This window comes from Rhyacophila brunnea, unplaced genomic scaffold (assembly GCF_057557595.1).
Source record: "Rhyacophila brunnea isolate RB1 unplaced genomic scaffold, BYU_Rbru_1.0 scaffold_1, whole genome shotgun sequence".
Taxonomy (NCBI): Eukaryota; Metazoa; Arthropoda; class Insecta; order Trichoptera; family Rhyacophilidae; genus Rhyacophila; species Rhyacophila brunnea.
The window spans coordinates 57,401,616-57,421,723 of NW_028232751.1; the positions used below are offsets into that span (position 1 = coordinate 57,401,616).

The 20,108-nt window shown below is 32.2% G+C and overlaps 2 long non-coding RNA genes across 2 annotated transcripts; both read left to right on the forward strand.

Moving 5' to 3' along the window:
* The first annotated feature begins 252 nt into the window (after positions 1–252).
* LOC147080002 (uncharacterized) lies at positions 253–4,615 on the forward strand. The gene is made up of 3 exons (XR_015071922.1): positions 253–494; positions 3,702–3,760; positions 4,480–4,615. It is a non-coding gene; the product is annotated as an uncharacterized LOC147080002 (long non-coding RNA).
* Positions 4,616–15,530: 10,915 nt separating this feature from the next.
* LOC147080003 (uncharacterized) lies at positions 15,531–18,685 on the forward strand. The gene is made up of 6 exons (XR_015071600.1): positions 15,531–15,616; positions 16,214–16,508; positions 16,856–16,936; positions 17,079–17,138; positions 17,754–17,813; positions 18,419–18,685. It is a non-coding gene; the product is annotated as an uncharacterized LOC147080003 (long non-coding RNA).
* The last annotated feature ends 1,423 nt before the right edge of the window (positions 18,686–20,108 follow it).

A 20,108-nucleotide genomic window follows, 5' to 3' on the forward strand; every position in this document is an offset into this window, starting at 1 on the left:
TAAGTTCCTTGTTTTCCTTCTGACTTTCTTTTAATCCTCGGCTCGTCAATTATTAGATTACAGAAAATGCGAAACACAGTTGATTTTTTTTCACGTTTTTTTATAGACATATTAACACAGACATTGAACCCGTTGTGCGATGGATAGAAATCAAAAAAGAAAAGAGGCTCCGCGCGAGAGTACTGGATACAATGTTGGACGTATTTAATGTCAGGTAATTGAGGATTGGCTGCATTTGTTGACAAACCACGCAGCAACTGCCACTCTCCCAAACAGTTCGCCCATGCGGTTCATGTAAAAGCAACAACCATACAATAATTATTATAATTTGTATAGCAATACATTCATTAATCTAATTATCAGTTAGGTACTTAATACTTAAATAGATTGTGTTTTAAAACAGTTAATAAATAATACACCCTGCCTGAAGACAATAGCATCAACATTCAGGAAGACGGCGAACATCACCAAACATGTACACGATAAAGATTACTGTGAGTATTTTACTTAAATGGACATATACTTAAATATATTTTTGGTACAAGTCGGTTATGTGGAATACAGCGGCAAACACATTTTTAAAATAGCCGATATACTGGATTATTTGTTAAGTTAACCGAACCTAACCTAAGCTAACCCAAACTAACAAATAATCCAGTATATAGGGTATTTTCAAAATGTGTTTGCCGCTGTATTCCACATAACCGACTAGAACCATATTTTTAAATACACTAATAAAAAAATCTTTTAAAATGTGAAAATTTACAATTTTAAAAATTAGAAATGTAAGTTGGTGCATCATTCGTATCGATCTTGATAACCCAAAAGGGTGTATGTACTATTTTGACGAAAATGGTTAAATTGATTAGAATTTCATTTTCAGCATCCTAAAAGTACTGTTTTAGCAAAGATTAAAATAAATTTGCTTTTGTGCAAGGTTTACTTTGGCTAAACAATCTTGGTACATAATTATTATTATCATTTAACAAAGAATAATAACACTGGATATTCTTTTTTTTCGCTTACTACAATTCTATTGACTTTTTAAAAGATTATTTAGAGAAATTTTTTTCGAAGAAGCCAATAAAATTATTATGTACCTACTCATTTCAATTTGCTTTTGTGCAAGGTTTACTTTGGCTTAACAATCTTGGTACATATTATTATCATTTAACAAAGAATAATAAAACTGCATATCCTTTTTTTTCCGCTTACTACAACTCTGTTGACTTTTTAAAAGATTATTCACCTGATTATATACCTTTTATCCATAAACCGTATTATAATACTATTAATATGTTATGTTAATACCATTTTATAAGAATGTCTCGGACGCTATGACAATAAAATATTATATAGACTTTATATATTTCTATCACATTTGTCTAAATATCATGTCGACTTTTCAGTTTAAAACAAAAAAATCGAAGTGATACCTATTCCTTATAGTAAAGGCATTTTGTTAAAATGCTATCAAATAATAATTAACTATATAGGTATCAAGTCTTATGATGAGTGACAATTAATATTAATGAATATGTATATCTCTTGGCGGAATAGGCGACAGTGGCAATTATAAATAGCTGTTCATGATTTATTATATACTGTAGGTATACCGTGTATTATATAATTTTTGTGTTAAAGGTTGCGTGCTATTGTGAAAGCTGTAATAATTTGGACATATTTGATATTATATATTAGATACAGTTGTTTTTGTTGGTTTGGTAATACTTAGCAGTACCTACCCACTTAATTGTAAATAATTATTGGACTTATACCAATTATTGTTACTTACTAATTATATACAAATAATTTTGCAGTTATTAATTTTAATGATTAATTCAATACAATTATTACGGTATCAATATAATATTGTCTTGGAATAAAATAAACGTTAGAATACTATTATTCTTTATTTAGCTTGCTTTGGCGTTGCTTTAAATTATATTTTAAATTATTATTATGTTATTGTGTGTTGTGATGCTATTTGGAATTAAATATCTACCATTATGCTAACATAATCCCAACCAGTATGTACATATGTTGGAAATGTCTGAGTGACGAGTGTAATTTGTCTAATTTTGTACAATATACTATTTTTTATAATATAATATCTAAGTGGGTATTGTTTTTAAGTGGATTAAACCCCTTCTTCGAAAAATCTTCAATTATTACGATTATAATGAATCGATACCCAGCAGTCATGTATTTTTTGATAATTTTACTAAGTACCTACCTATTTATTTTTTCACACAATATTTATTATCTTTCATCAAACAACATCTTTATTTATTTTTATATAATTCTATAAATATATATATTTATTGGTTAAACGTAAGTAGATATTATTCCTTATATTTTATTCATAACTTATATACTAAAAACAACAGTAAAGTTATTAAGATCTAAAACTTTTTTTGAACAAATATTATGGCCCAAATCCGAAAACAGATGTAACTGTTATACGTACCCAATTGTAATATACATGTTTTCGTAAAGATAGCGAATACAAAGAGTAAAATAAATACTTATACGACTTGAATATAAATATTAGTTATGACTGTTATGACCTTGTATGACCCCCTGCAATTGCGAATATGTGTTTGATTAATATTGAAAAGCTCCTTGCGCTGTACGTATAATGTTTCTTTGCTAACTTTTTACGCCGTTTATAAAAAATATTGACTTATGTACTTATGTGTCGTATATATTATATATCTCGCGCTATTTTACTAAGACTTATCTAAGTAGGTAAACATAATCTAGTAATTTATTAAAACTCCGGGACATCTTCCTAATTGGATGGACAACAATGTTTTCATCTTTATAAGTATTTAAACATATACTTATGCGCACGCGTTGTTTAATTACACATCTGGCAAATTCACATATTATTTTTTAATGTCTGATTGGACCCAGGGCATCAGTCCAATAATTTGAGCAGGTGGTTAACATCTTCGTGAGGCGGCGATGAACCACAGAAATTATAAAATCATTAAATAACAGTAACTTATCTAAGCTAAAAAAATGTTGCCTTGAATAGGTAGTTACTGTTTGTTGACAATTTTTATGTGACTATGTTTCAATACATTGCTGACTTACTTATTGTTTAGCTAAGAAAGTAAGTAGATCGGTGTGGTATATGGTGTCAGTAAACTGTAGAGTACCTAACTAAATACATAAACATTCTATATTATTAGCGTTTTGAAAGTTAAACCTTGTAAATACATGGTGAGGGTATTAACTTGACACTAATTTTTATATAAGAATAAGATAACACGTGATCAGAGTCGGATTCGCGCTACGGGCTAATACATATTGGGCCACCCCGAAAACGTCTTATTACTAATACATAATTTTGTTCTTTTTTTTTACAGAATTATTTATTATTATGTACATCTCCGACTTGGTTGACATTAAAGAAAGTGAACTGAAATTTTATCAATTAGTAATTAATATTTTTTTAATTGTTGACATTGGTCTTTGCTTTGGCAATTTTAGTTGCATGTCTGCGGTTTGAATGTTTTAAAATTTGGAAATATACAGGCTTGGGCTCCCATCTTAAGGTTTTTTCGTGGATTTTGTCAAATTATTTTTAGAAGCCTTCTGCCCTTATTAATTTGGGGGCCCATGGCACTTTAACCCCATGCTAAATCCAGCTGTGCATGTAATTATGTTATATATTTTTGACTTCATTACAGTTTTGGTGGCTTTTGACGTTAGCGCTAGTGCTGCCATGTTATCCACAAAGCTTTGAACAGTGAGTCATGACACATATATTATTTACCAGCTTTATTTAATATTTTTAGAAAAAACCAGCGCTCGAAATGGAACATTTTACGAACTGGAGCGCTTGATAATTTTACGAAAATATTAACATAATTATTTTATTTTATAAAATATATTTAAAAAAAAAATAAGTTTGTTAGATTTTTTGTTATATTATGGCCTATATAGCTCAGACGATCAAATATTTTTTCCACGAGACGGAGCGATAGTTTTGAGAACTTTATGAACCGGAACGACGCTCCGGTGCGCTCCGGTCCATTTCGAGCCCTGGGATTTGGGATATTACCTATATATCTAGATAACTTTTTATATGATTTAGACAACAATAAATGAATTTTAAAGAAAATTGCAGAACCATCATTCACCAATAACTTTCGCGGAATTATGGGATCGGAAATAATATTCAAAACTATAAGTTTGACTTCGTATGATGAGAGTGTAACTAAATATTATTAGTTATCATCTAATATGTTTTTTAATTATTAATATAAATAAATTATTCATATTCTGTCAGTGACAGAAACATCTTTTTTTTTTTGCAAAATTTCACTTGTTTTATTATAATTTCGGGATTGAAAAAATACTGTTTTCGTAAAGCCAAAATTGAAAAGTTTGTCAGGATTTCTGAAAATAGTTCAATAGTATGATTCTTTTGTATCCGTTGAAACTATTGTTAGTTATATATTGCAGCCAGCATGTCAGGATCCATATTCCGGTGTACAAACACACTCGCCTGCACACTCGGACGTTGGTGAAAAAGGTGCCGATACCGGTTCCAGTGCCTGTCCCCATACACCACAAGGAGGAGCATCACACCTTCCATTGGTAAAAATAACCATATGTTTCGTTCTTTTTTTACATGTTTCATGATTACAGTAATTTTTAATAAACTAAGTGTTTTTTTATTCAACGAATAAGACACAAGATTTCAGAATGTAACATTATATATATTGAATATCCATAATTTGAAAACATCTCATGCAAATACACACTAGAAAAAATCATTTTATAGAAAAAAGTACGACAGCCGACGGGACTTGAACCTGTATCTGCTGGATTCGCGCCAGTATGATTTTCGAATTAAAAAGTTCAAGTCCCGTCGGGTGTCGTATTTTCTTTCTACAAAATGATTTTTTCTAGTGTGTATGAGATGTTTTAAAATTATGGATATTGAAAATATTACAATCCAATTGAATTAATTCAAGACTCAATACTATCTTAGTTATAAAATATAGTAAATAGTGAGAATAATGATAGTCTAACGAATGAATTTAACAAGCATTTTTTTCAATGTATAGAAAATATTCATCTAAACTGGCTTTCAAATATCGACTACTTAATCTGCAAACCGGCTAACTCCATTTTAGCAAATTGTTCGAGAACGAGTAAAAACATTTAACCAGCAGTGAAATTTTACAATTCCACAAATACACTTAAAAATTATTTTATTTTACAATAATAAGCTGCACTATGATTTAATACCTTTTTTATCTTCCCTTTTATATAAAGAGCGGAGTTGTTCCATTTAAAATATTGGAAATTTGGCACCTGCAGTTGGGTTTTTTGTGTGAAGAACGATAACGCATTTATTTATAGGTTTAGGAGTTTGAAATTTTGTGATACCATAGAATACATTTTTTATAACAAAATGCCACCAAAATCTAATTTTTGGTCAAAAGTGCAGTTGGCTGGTTTGCAGATTAAGCAGACGATATGTGGAATATATCAATATCCGAAATTTAGTTAAAGACCGTCTCACAGATCAATATCTGCCCAACCAATTGACGTCTAGAACAGCTGGTTAATTCTACAATCTACACTTTCGGTGAACAATATTACTACTCCTAGTTTTTATGATAAAGTAGCAAATTTGAGGGTTGGGTACTTATTTACAAGAACTAAGAAGTCCACGATTCAATATTTGTGTATCAAACGTAAGTATTCGGTTTTAACGATAGTTTCTTTTTCCATCATACTGCATTTTTAAATTCATTATACTAGCTGATAACAAACCCTTTATTGTAATGAATATAGGCAAGAAATTTACATAATTTAAGCAATTATTTAAATTTATATAATTTTATCAATCATCAGTTTGTCATAATCAGTTTATGTAAATCATTAAGTTATTAACCATTTTATTAAATGTTGAATGTTGAACAAGAAATGAACAGGAACGTTACCACAGTTTCAAGTTGAATATTCGAAAGGAGTCAAGTGAATTTATTCGTAGAATGATGATTAATAATAGTTGAACCAACTACAAGTAAAAAAATCGGTGTGTGTACTTATGTACGCGCGGTAGAAGTTATACTTCTTTGGCGTAACAAAACAAAAATCTCATCTTTTCCATACAGCGGTTATAATCGATTCAGAAGTGCCCGTGATGAATTAATAAAAAATCAAATTTTATTGGCGTGTTATTATGATTATATTCATTTCGGTCACTAGGGTAATTTATCGATATAGGTACCGTATATTATTGCAGAAAGTATCTACTTTGGAAGAAAAAAATCTCAAAACCTGTGTTTGAAAAATTTAGCAAACCGCTATTTAGACCATCTTTGCTTAAACAAATGACTGTACAACTATTTGCTTTACCGATGATAATTTATTACAAATCAAAAGTAAAACATAGTCTATTTAATGGTTTAACTGAAACGTGATATTGGCTTTTGTGATGGAACATAATAATTATTATTGTCTTCAATTATTATAAACCGCTAATAAATACATTGACATGGGATATGCGACACATATTATCCTAAACTGTAAAAATATGTATTTTTGAGTATGAAGTGTCTAAATATTGTAAATTTACAATATACCATTGTTTGAATTATTTAACAACTCAACATTCACAAAATTTATTTATTTATTGATATATAATTTTAAACGTAAGGTAAACGTAAACGCGTAAGGACCGCAGAAGAAACCAATGGATAAGAAAACAAACAAAGTGAGAGATCACCAAATTGTTGAAATGGCGGTAGGCCGGAATATCGCACGGCGAACGGACAACCGCTAGACGAATACAGTCATTCAGTGGTACCCGAGGGGTCACAAGGACGCCCCAAAACCCGCTGGATTGACGAACTTGTCAGGTTTGGTGGAAGTTCGTGGCAGAGAAAAGCAAGGAACCGAGAAGAGTGGAGGGAGCTGGGGGAGGTCTTCATCCAGAAGTGGATCGACCCCGGCTGAAAATATATATATATATATAATTTTACTCATAAATAATACTAACAAAAATATAGCCTGAAATCCTAATGAATAATCATAATAATAAATTATGTTGCATCGGCGCGGGCAACTTCGGTCACACGCCAAAGGCGTTACATCGGCGTCACACGCCAAAAATACACTCTGATCTGTTTTCCCAAACGCGCCAAAAGAAGTATAATAATTTCAAAAAACTATCAATTACAATCACTTCAACTTAGAAGTTTGTTGAAACGAAATTCCTGCTTATAAATAATTTTGTTTCAACTCTCTTTGATCGACAAAAATCTATATGTGAAGGCACATCTAACGGTCCGTTGAAATGTGGTAGGTAGGTACATACTTATTGCATGGTCTAACTATACTCTATGATCACTGAAAAGTGCCCATCAAGTGAATAGGCTATACTTTTATCAAAAAAATATTACATATTGCATTGTGGGTGAGTGAGGGCGCCACATGTTAACATTTGACCTATAATTATCATTCAATATTATTTTGTTAATACTGTGAAGAGCTTAGTTCCAAATTCGAACACCTGACGATGTGTGATGATATCTGTATCTACTTGCTATTTAAGTAGGTACGTAAAATTTTAATAAAAAAGTCGTTATAATTTCTGCAGATACAGCACTACTTTGCATAGCTTATTTTTATAATGAACGAAGCTCCAAAATCAGTTGAGAGTAAACCTATTTTGGTCTGTCGATAAAAACTGTGTGAAAAAATTTTTCAGCTTCACACACATTCACTGTACAAAAAAATCGGTATGTGTACTTATGTACGCGCGTTAGAAGTTATACTTCTTTGACGTAGCAAAACAAAAACAAAACTTGTGATAAACTAGATTTTTGACTAGCTCTTAATTATCTTGTTAAATTACACACTCAAAAAAGGACCGCTTATTGGAACGCTGTTGATTTATTTCTATACACTTTAACTTATATTACTAAATTATATAAAGGTTTCTCGTTGTTTTTATTTTTAAAGTAGCAAATGTCACTCTGACGTTTAATCGTTTGTTTACGTAAGGAATTGCAAATGGCCGACAATAATAAATTCGCTGCCTATTCAACGGAACAATTCTAAACTATAATATTATTCTGTATAATCGTCACGATTGCAGATTGATTGATCATACTGTGGCGTAAAGGTAGTGCGTTTGGCTGATAACCGAACAATCGGTGGTTCGAATCCAATCGAGTGCGTTTTTTTTCGTGTGAAAAAATAAATTATGTGTTACATGTCACACGCCAAAAATACACTCTGATCTGTTTTCCCAAAAGCGCCAAAAGAAGTATAACTTCAAAAATTATTAAGAATATTCAACTGTTTAAGTATCTACTAATTTATTATTACTAATATTTTCACACTATTTTTTTTTAATTTCAGGCCGGAGAAATCTTTTGGAAGAGGATCGTATTATGATGATAAATGAAATTTGATTATTATGAGTGCCTAGTTGGTAGTATTTAAGTTACTTATAAGGAACACACTTTGATTTTTTTCATTTACTAGGTTAGCAGTTGTACCATAATGTTTGATAGTTAATCTTATTAACTAAATAAATGCCGCCGAGCATTTTTTAAAGTGGAAGTCGATTGAGAATGTTTATATTATTTATGTTAAAACATTTTTTTTATTTTTTAATAAATCATCTAATTTAATCATTTCGTGTCTTATTTTTAAAACAATCTAAATATTGATTTATTCATATTTGTTTTTATGACAGAGAGGGGGGGTTCTGTTATGATCACTGATTTACAAATGGCCACTGCCTTGCATACAAAATCACAATAGAAGATTTGAAATAAACAAAGGCCCAAGCGCCAAATTCATTTTGTTGAGGAAAACATGTTTAAAAAAATACACCTATTTCGAATGAAGTAATATAATATATTTTTTTATTAAAAAAAGTTTAATAGTTTTTTTTATAAATTCAGTTTTAAAAAATATAATAAAAAGCACTATATACTACCACAAAAATAATGTTAAATATGAGATGAAACGGCCAGTGACAGAAGTGTCAGTGAAGTAAAGTGAATTTAGAGTATTTAGACTATGAATTGACATCATTTGTAACTTTAAAAAAGGCCTAACACAAAATTATATAATTGAATTCGTAATATCACTAGGGCTGGTAAAAATAATTCTAAAATTAAGTTTATAATATAATATATAACAAAGAAATTTTTACAATACTTAATATCAATTCCTGGCTGTTCTTAAATGACCTTCAAGTTAATTAAAATTAATTTATGTTGTTATAAATATAAAAAGGGAGAATTTAAATGATCAAACTTGTGTTATTCTAATAGGTTTTTGTAATACAATTTGTGTTTTTTTTTTTTAATAATTAACCATATTCAATAAATATCGCTTCTTTTATTCCGTCATTCTATTTTACCACGTTTTTATTAGCTCGTATTCTTGTCTGTCCAGTACTAATTTTTTCATGTGTGTCCAGTACATATTTTTTCTTGTTTGCCCAAGATTTTTATTGGACGGTTGAAGATTTTTAACTAACTTCCCGACTAGCTAGACATCTGAAACTTTTAGAATATATCATTTTGATATGATATAACATAATTTTTTGATCGGTTATTCCTTAATTACACTCCGAATAAACGTAAAAAATGGTGTGATCACGATTTAAAAATCGATGATTATTATAGGGCAAGTGATTTAGGAATAGACATACATAATATGGAAAACTTGATAATAAACATTGCTGCAGAGTCGGACGACAACGATGATTATCATTTTCAGAATAGAACAGTGACTCAGATGAGACGCCATAGTAATGCGCGATTTATATTATAAGTAATTTAATAATCCATATTGAAAGTAATTTTAACGATTTTCGACGTGCTGTCATTTTCGTAACTGACCGAAAACTTGCGAACCCACCAGAACTTCAAAAACGTCACGCTTATGCTGTCTATTATCAGAGTCTTACACAATATCATTTTTTTTTTAAATGCATGTGTCCATTAGTGAGCTAATGATTAAAACATATTTCTAAAATATACAACGTAGGTACGTTTTTGTTGCATATATACAGAAGTTAGGAGGAAATATTATTTTGATACTATCGTCTGAGAGGAGGTATTTGATGGAAATGTAGTTCGAATAGTAATTGATGATAGTTTTGTTTTGTTGCATATGAATATGGTTTAGTTATCCATATTTTGCGTTCAGGCTTTACCTATCTACACGATACGAAATCGTTTGTTTTGAGTTCGAATCCCGGCTCCGATGTGACAAACTGAAATGATACATCAGATAGAAAAAAAAAACTACTCTATAAACACAAACATGAAGGTAGGTACCTATATTTTTTGTTAGTCTCTAAATAACTTGATTTATCTTAACAACATAGTAAAGGGCTCGTCATTATATCTTCCAAGTCGGGTTAAACCGTAACCGACCAGCCGGGTAATTAATTGTACTTGGCTAATCAGCCAAAATCTTAATAGGTAGTTTAATGAAAGAAACAATTAAATATAATCTAATATATTGTCAACAAATAAATTTGATAGCAAAATTACTTTACATTGTCTTTATTACGCAGGCTAATAATATATGAGGAAATTTTGTATTGCATCTGGTCTAGTTAAATTTCCGATAATGTAATAAATAATATAACGACTGTCTTTTTTGCTGTTTACAGATGCACTATAAAAATAAGAACTCATATTTCAACATAGCAAATAATGAGTTTTTTTTTTTTTAAATCGGATGGCTAAAACTGGTTAACCGGTATCATATTCCTAAATAAACCGAAAACCGGGTAGATTTTTTACCCTGCTTAATTAGATGCCCTACTCGTCATCAACGAGTGTTCGTACTAGATAATTACTTTTTAATTACCATATTTAAATAGCATGCTAATTATATCGATTGGCCACCTAATCGTTACGCGCTAGGTGCGTCTTTAGAGTCCAATGTATTAATAAATATAAATGTAACCGCCATCTAAATGGACCAAAGTTCTGAAGCAGGGTAGTTTATGGCCTGACCACCATAAAACCCAAGTAAAATAAAACCGCGTCGACTTTTTCCAAATATTGAAAGGACGTTCATTTACCAAACTAAAATGCATATTATTAGCTATTGAAAATATGATAATATTCTTTAACAAGTGTTTAAGTTTTATTTTATTAAAATGAAGCACACCAAATCGGATGTTTCTAAAATTAATTGTATTTTAATTTTGTGTTAAATAAAAAAAAATAGGGTTTTACTAAAAAAAAATGCCTCTATAATTCAATGTGGATCTTGATCGCCCCAGGAAGAGGTTTTTTAACGATATTAAGCTATGTGGTGTAGTACAGTGCAGAAAATATGAAATAAAACATTTCTATAAAATTGTCACATCGGAGGTTTTAAGAGCCAGAAAACTGCACGTTGTTTTCCAATGAGTTTGGACCCTGAGTATGGACTTAATAGATCGAACAAGTGATTGATATCCATTTCACCTGCTTAATTTGCAAACCAGTCAACTTTGGGTAAATTGTTTAGGGCATTAATAACTTAACTATGGAGCGGAATTTAACAATTCCAAAAGTACGCTTGGTAGGTAACGTTTTTTTATTTACAAAATAAACTGCTATATGATTTTTTTAATACTCTATTTTAGCTTCACTTTTATATACTTATAAAGAAAATTTATACAAATAACGGCGTTGTTCTATTTACGATGTTGGAAATTTTGCACCTGCAGTTGACAGTTTTGTTTGAAGAATAATATTTATTTATAGGTTTAGGAATTTTTGAAATTTTGTGTAATGATAGAATTCATGCTTTATGAAAATCTCATTTTTGATCAAAAGTGGACTAAGCTGGTTTGCAGATTAAGTAGTTAATTTCTCGTAAAATAATCTGTTAAAAAATTTCTTCGTGAGGCAGCCAAAGCTCCACATCGGATTGTAAAGCTCATGAAAAATATAATGATATAATACAAAACACAAAGATTGTTACCGTTTATATACCAATTCGTATATACTCTAATCGGTATGTTTCTAGTAGATAGGGACTACCTACTACCTAGTTGTCTTAATGCGTTAAGAACGATCCATACTAGTAAAGTTGTCAGACATGCGGCCTTGCGATGGAGTTCACATTCTGCGTGTCTAGTATTCTAAGTTTCATTAGCATTGATAATTTCACCAGGTGTAATATTTTGCTATAACTGCAATGCCAATGAACGAGCTAAGTTATTCTAATCGAACTTGTACCTTGTACTTGGGATGATGACAAGAAAATTTCAGACTTGTTTTCTGCTAGGTTGCTTGGCAAGAAACGTTACTTTCTTTCTGCAAAACGTGTTTCTATTATGCAGCACCACAACACAACTTAGAAAGAAAATTGCATTAGTCAGTTTCCATTTCTTTCAATTAATTTAATATAGGTACTTACTAAATGACCAATTCCAAAATTAATTATAAATTACCACTACGGTAATGCTAACTTTACTGGAAAAACAGTACGCCGTGAACTTTCTTATCGGAATATACTACGGTACGGTCATCTCTATAGCACCAAGATGAAAAAAATACGGGTTTTTCTGTATTTATAATTTAATTATATACCTATTTTTTACTGTATTTCCCTTGTATTTCGGTAGTTTTTATTAGGTATTTTGTATTTTAGGTACAAGTTGGTTTACAGGAAGCCAGGCGTGAACCGCGCCAATTTTCATAGCCAATTTTAGTAAAATTAATGAATAAGAATGAAACCTAACCTAACGTAACCTAACATAACCAAACAATTAATAATCCAGTATATTGGCTATTTTCAAAATTTATTTGCCGCTGGCTTCCTGTAAACCTACAAGAACCATGTTTTATTTAGACATGAATTTTATCTCAGTACTATACGACCCAAAGAGGTTGGACGGTCAAATATTCCCGATACAACATTTCACAGTTAAGTGTGATACGGCGAACTGCATACGTACAAATTTCCGGGCACGAAAACAAAGAGAGTGTCTTCAGCTTTGTATAATATGTGCACATCACAGGAGGTGACATTTCACATAAAGAGATCACCATCCGAACGAAAACGGCTAGAGCTACATTCAAAATGTCTGGATGTTACTACTGTATGCTTTGACGCTTGCATTCTGACGGTGCTACTTTACGGTAAAGAGTCATGGCACCTTACGAAGGCTCAGAGTAACGGTGTACTGAGCTTCGAAAACAAAATAAATACCTAATGCTTGTGGTGGATACCAGTAGCGAAGTGTGGAGGTAGGCTGTTCCCCCATCCCAAGATCCCCCATAATTTTTATTGTCATTTGCTTTTATTGAACTAAGGCTACAATTTACAGATAGTATTGGTTAGTTTTTAAAAATCAATTAAACCCTGACTAAACAAAACCATAATAGTTTTGGTATATTTTGGGCGATACGACAAAATTGTGCAAACTTTTCATTCATACTTATTTGTTTTCGTTGGATTAAGAATGCATATTACATTTAATATTGTTGATTCATTTTTTTAAATTCATTAAGCCCTGTCTAAACCAAACTATAATAGATAAAAACATTATTCTATCTATAAAATATTCAAAGTAATGTATAATTTAATTGCATAATTTTAGATATGTATAGATAGGCGAGTATTTTTTGTTTATTCTGTATATTGTAGTCTTATTTCAATGAAAACAAATACGTAGGATTGACAAAGTTTAGTGTGCAGCATTTTTGGCGGATCTCAACAGCCTACCTCCACGCTTCGTGACCGGTGGATACTGGGTGTGCGGGATGGTCCCCATACTTTATGGACAGTGAAAAACGATAAAAATAAGCTTATTGGCATCGTGGTAACTGGAAGTGAAGCAGTGGGTTACTGAATATTATGTAGGTATATAACAATATTGCGTGGCGAATGAAAGCAGTTCAATTAGGTATTTTTTGGATCAATAATTGCTGTAATCAACTCAATGACATGGCTTGCAGTATCCAAAGCTAAGATTTGAATTGTTAGTGAAATATTTTAGCCGGCTTGCACATCTAAGCTCGTCTCGTCTGCAACGTGTCGAATACGTCGATGTGACGTCATCGTTATTCACAAAACACACGTTGCCAAAAAAACATCTAGTGCACCGAATCTCATGCGTCTCGGGCTGCGAGTCGAAGCCACCAGTATGCATACTACATACACACTACGAATTGACCATTCTCAGGGAACTCAGAAATAATGGGAACTGAAATACCTAATAGATGTAGAGAAACAGGCAACCGATCTCGAGTGTGGAAGGATACGGAAAAAACTTAAACACGTGTTAAGAATACGTCATATGTCGAATAGAGACAACTGCGCTCAGTACATGCTCTGACGCTCATTTAATATTGGTATATTGAAGGTTCCAACACACACTGTTTCACGTCTATAATACGTGGTTAATTTTCGTAAAACACTCACACATTCAAAACCCTGCGTCAAAATGTAGGTACTGTATTGGGATACAGCCTATATCTGTTCGGTTTTCATTTATATACCGAGCTCACCGGTCACCGCATCCCATACATATCCACGTTTCGAGAGGTTACGCACGACTGTCACTTGGCGCCAATGTGCGCAGTCTTCATAATATGCAACATCGGTGCGACGTTCCTAGAAGGTTTGTTTTATGGTTGTGTGGCAGACGAGGCGAGTTTAGATGTGCCAGCCGATTTAAATTCTTGTCGTCTTATGAAAAAATAATCAATTAATAAAACGTCCTACATAGTAGGAAATCAAATTGTAAATGAATTAGTTAAATCCGTAAAACATACGGAGCCGGATGGACATCATGTGCTGGTGGAAGATATGAAACTTCTGCAACGACGAATCAATTAACGGTCGACAATGCTTTTGGAGAGATTCATCTGCAATTTTATCAATTATTGTATCTGAGGAAGCTAGGAATGGAAATTTTGAAACCAAAATCATTTACCAATAAAAAGGCAAGAAACATATAATTTTGTTGCATATAATATCATCAAACTTTCTCATAAATTATTGTACCTATGGGCCTCCGATCGGGCATCGCACTTGCTAAAACCGGTGTAGGGATACGTTTTATAACTTTGCCCTTTTGTTGCACTTTTTACTGCATTAATACGGCTCTTTGTCTGATTACCTCGCATAAAATTAGATCAGATGATATTCAATTGTATTAATAATATAAGTCGCAATAAATAAATAAATAGATACTTAATATCTTGTAAAAAAATAGAATATAATACCTACATACTTACATCATTTTCATTCTAGAGCCAGTGGGGCATTTACTCTACTCCCATGCACTTTTTACTCATTGTTTTTATGTCATCATGAAATGATCGCCTTAAATTTGTAATTTTTTCATTGAAAATATTAAATATAATTATGATAACCTGCTCAATTTATAAAATAGGTACTTATTTAAAATTTGATAAACAATAAAGTAATAATCGAATATTATGATTTTTTTACTACGATCGCTATAATTTGTGAGTATGGCAATAAAATTAATTGTCTATACTGCTTTTGACGTTTCATTTTTCAAATCAAATTGACGTCTACCAGCAGTACCAGCGCCGAGGTCTCTGTTTACATGTGGGTTATATTAACATCAGTAAGTATTTTATGTTTATTAACATGTTTATTACGATAAAAACAGCCGCCGACATTGCCCAGCGATATAATTAACATGACAAAGTGATACGTTTCGTACGTTATCAATGATATTAACATTGGTTGCACAATAGGCTGTCAGTTTATTTTTTTTAAATTGAATCATTTACGTAATTCGTATGAATTATGAGATTCTAAACATCCAGTAGATTACTGTTATATTATGTAATATTGGTGATTGCGCCGCAGATGTTGTCATGAGCTTTTATATTTTTTTTTTTTACGAAAACAGGCTATTCCATGTAGACAATAAAATTATAATAAATACCCTTTTCTGTCGGCGCATAGGCTTTTCGATCCAATAATTTGAAATTTTCATACATTTTGATGCATCATTATCAACTAAGATTATATTAGGTTGGGGTAGGTTAGATTAGGTCTAAAAACTCAGTTATAAAATCTCATGACATCATCTGCGGCACATTTACCGTAATATTAAATAATTCATAACCGTCAACATTCTTATATTAAACGAATGACATGAATTCTATACTTTGCTTTCATACTATAATAATAATCTTTATTGTTTAATACGCAGGTAACCAAAAACCAGAAACCATGGACAGAATGTTCAATGAATACTTACCGGACGTTTAAGATAATTCGATGCCACCTTCAGAACTTGCCAGTACAGAGAGAGAATCTACGATGGAGACAGAGTGGCAGTCATTTTATAGCACCCCTCCGTTTTTTGATTCTTTAAACTTCGTAATTTCCACTCCAATATCCGCTCATGCTGTTTATCAACATAATGATTGCGCAACGCTGACCATTGGTGAAGAAGCAGAATCGGACGTCTTACCATTGTCTACTTACCCAAGCCGCCGAAAGAGGTTTGTGATTTTGATGTACACATAGTTGGTGATAAGAATGCCCTCTAAATCTATCTGCTGGTTGCGTAATGTTAAATAAAAATAATATATCTGTAAAATTTACGATTTTCTTTTTATTATGTTTTTGTAAAAAAATTACAACAGATCGATCATGTGAAAAAAATTGATGGCAATATGATGTCCTGTGTCTTTGCTACGCTCAGCGCAGCTAGCCTTATAAGTATGGCATACTAATAGTGGACCGATTCTTAAATTCAATGTATTCCCGGCAAATTGTAATAATTTAATAATTAGAATGCTGTAAGTATGTAACTTTGGAAAATTAATCTTTATTATTTAATATGCAGGTAACTGACATAATGGACAACCCTAAATTAATCTCTAGAACCGTGACGTTAGAAAATTTACCGGAGGAGTCACCGAAACGAGTAAGAGTTGTTTTTTATGTACAGACTTAATGATAATTACTGAATCCACCGGTGGTGCAAATATATATATCGGTAAAATTCTCAATATTTTATGGTTTATAATAAATAAGTATAAGATAATCACTTTTTTCCAATTTTTCAGATGTCAGAAGCTGATCTTAGTCGGGGAGCGGCGAAAACTAAGACCAAGACAAGCGATGGAGTGAGTAATATATATTTTTGATTTTCTTTTTATCTCAGTTGGTAATGTGGTAGTGACGGTGAAAACACCCACGGTGCACCCACGCTGGCCTTGACTCTATAGCGACTGTCTTGACATAGATACGAAACTGTGGGTCACGGTCAAAAAAATGTATGTTTTGTTCCAGTGGAAGGACCTGATGAATTGGCCAAATGGTTAATTACTATTACTAATCCACGACATCGAACATGGTATTTGTGACTCTATTTGTACTCATGGTGCGAGTGTCAGCTATTATTTATCACATTATACAATTAAAATAACATATTAAGCAAGTTAACTCCAGGGACAGTGTAAAAGTTAAAATTGTTACAATAACCAAAATTGACGGTTAGCTCCGTTAAAGTGGTCACATGTATCTTTTCCGATCTAAAAGAAATCTTGTCTGTGATCTAATAACAACTAACCATAATACGTATCATACGTCACATTGGCGATGCAGTGAAAGTGTTTCTGAATGGATATTCTTGACACAAAGATGGAGCAGTCTGTGAGAACAAGTCACGCTTCCCAGCAATTTTCAATTTTACAGCTTATCTGTGTTGCGAGATGTTTAATGGAGTATTTTTTTTTCAGTCCTACAACACACGTGCCAGAACTGCTTTCATTAAGGAAACTGGGATATTGGACCCTAAGGTAATTATTGCTATTTAACTCTACTGGCGAAGTACAGATTTGAATTTGCTTATGATGGTTGGTTAGTCTACTGAATTAGTCCAGACACAGCGTAGTTTAGTAAAACATAGGAGTAGTGTGCGTATGTCTCTAATTGCATTTTGTTGTGTTCTATTTGAACATGATCAATGGCTGATTCAAACTTACCGCTGTGACTGTCTATTTAAATTTTTCTTCTCGTATGGCGGCAGGGTTCAGAGTACAACACAAACACGCACAGTGTCTGTGATTCAATTAGTATTGCCAATTTTAATAATGCTTGCAATAACCCTGACAAAACCGAGAGATTTGACTTGTTGTCCAATCACGGCTTTAATTGAGTAAAACATAATGATGGATGAATATATGAAAGTTGACCTTCAAATCCTTTCAGCGCACTGCCAAATATGGCGACAATAGATGTGACAATTCATTTTCGCGTTTATGCCATGCATTCCAAAGTTATGTCCATCTCGCTCAGTAGCGAGCCGTCCTGAAGTGGTATAAAGACCGGAATAGATTATAAATAGCTACACTAGTAAATTGTGACATGATTTGTATTAATTTCGACACTTGTTTTCTTCCAGAAAATTAGCTGACCTGGCAAAATTCTCAAATGGATGCAAACGAAAGACTGATATTGGAACGAAAAGACTTGTTATATAACATATTCGTTTGATTATAAGATTTTTATCAATTTGTTATAGATAGCTTTTTGAATTCACAATTTACAAATAGAAATAGCGTAACATCTACTAAAACTTATCCAGGAACCGACATCTCATCTGACCACAATCCTGTTGTAGCTACACTAAAAATTAGATTAAAAAGATTACTGAGGGAACCACGCGCAACCCAATGTGTTATCATTAATCAACTGAAAGATCCCGATATCAAACAACAAGTGAAAAGTGCACTGAACATAGAAATATATATTGAGATCAAATCGTCTCTGTTCTGGCAGAACACACTAATTGGAGAATACTAGTTTCGAGTAATTTGACTTTGAAGTTTTAAAAATGTTTGAAATGGTCTATCATGTGAGTTTATTAAGTAATCGTTAAAATGATGACTTTAAAATAAAGACTTTATTTATTAAGAAGGTTAAAGTAAAAAAAAAAGTAAAACTTTCTTTTTTTATGTTTATTTTCTTATTTGTTTAGAAAAAAACGAATTAGTGTTTTTTGCCAGAACACATTTTGTCTTTTTCAGCGGTACTGATTACACTAAGTGTTATTTAGTGTTTTCTGCCAGGAGAAAAATGCAGAATATTCTCAAGCCATTGTCATAGTTTTAGGGAAAAATTTTAGTATGTAAAATTATCTAGGTATTATTATAAAAAAATGAGATAGATACATACTGCAATAGTATATTCTTACACTGCTGGATGAAGACCTCTCCAAGCTGATTCCACTTCTCTCTGTCCTGTGCGTTGCGTTGCCGCGTACTTCCGCAGTACTTAACCATTTCATCGATCTAGCGGCCTCTAGGTCTATTTTGTAGACGTTTTGTACCTCTTGGGTACAGCTGGATGACTACATTTGTCCATCGGTTGTCCCTTTTTCGAGCTATGTATCCAGCCCATTTCCAATTTTTGGTTTTTAGAGAACACTATTACATCGCAAACCCTTGTCTGTTTTCTTATACAATCATTCCGCTTTTTGTCATTTCGCGTTATGCCCAGCATGCACCTCTCTATACCACGCTGTGCTACTATAAGTTTCTGGGTCTCTCCTTTACTTAGGGTCCATGTTTCACACGCACTTGTGATTACGGGAAGCACACACTGGTTTAACATTTTGCACTTAAGGCACGGGTCATTTTTGAAGACATTATTCAGACGGTAAAAAGTTTTTCAGCCCAGCTTCACTTGGCGAACAATTTCATCGAAAATACATCCACCTACAGACACCTTGTTGTCCCAGAAAATATCAATTGAGTTACTGCATATGGCTCTTGCTGACGAATCATAAAATAAATTGCATCTCTCATAATTATTACGAAAAAGTGTTTCAGCAGTGGCTTAATAGAAAATTAACCATGTGCATGTAGTCAAGTTACGTGGTGATTCGTGAAAGGCATGACCACTTCTACGACTGGAAACATGACTTTCCTGGTTTCCTATTGCCTTGGGTAGATATATCACAAATGAAACAATTGCGTCCTTCATGTTAGAAGAGTCACGTGAGCTTTGTTAGTAGAACCACATATTGAATTCGTAGTTAATTCGAACACGAAGTTGGGTGTACAGAGGGGTGGAGCCCATACGAGTCACGA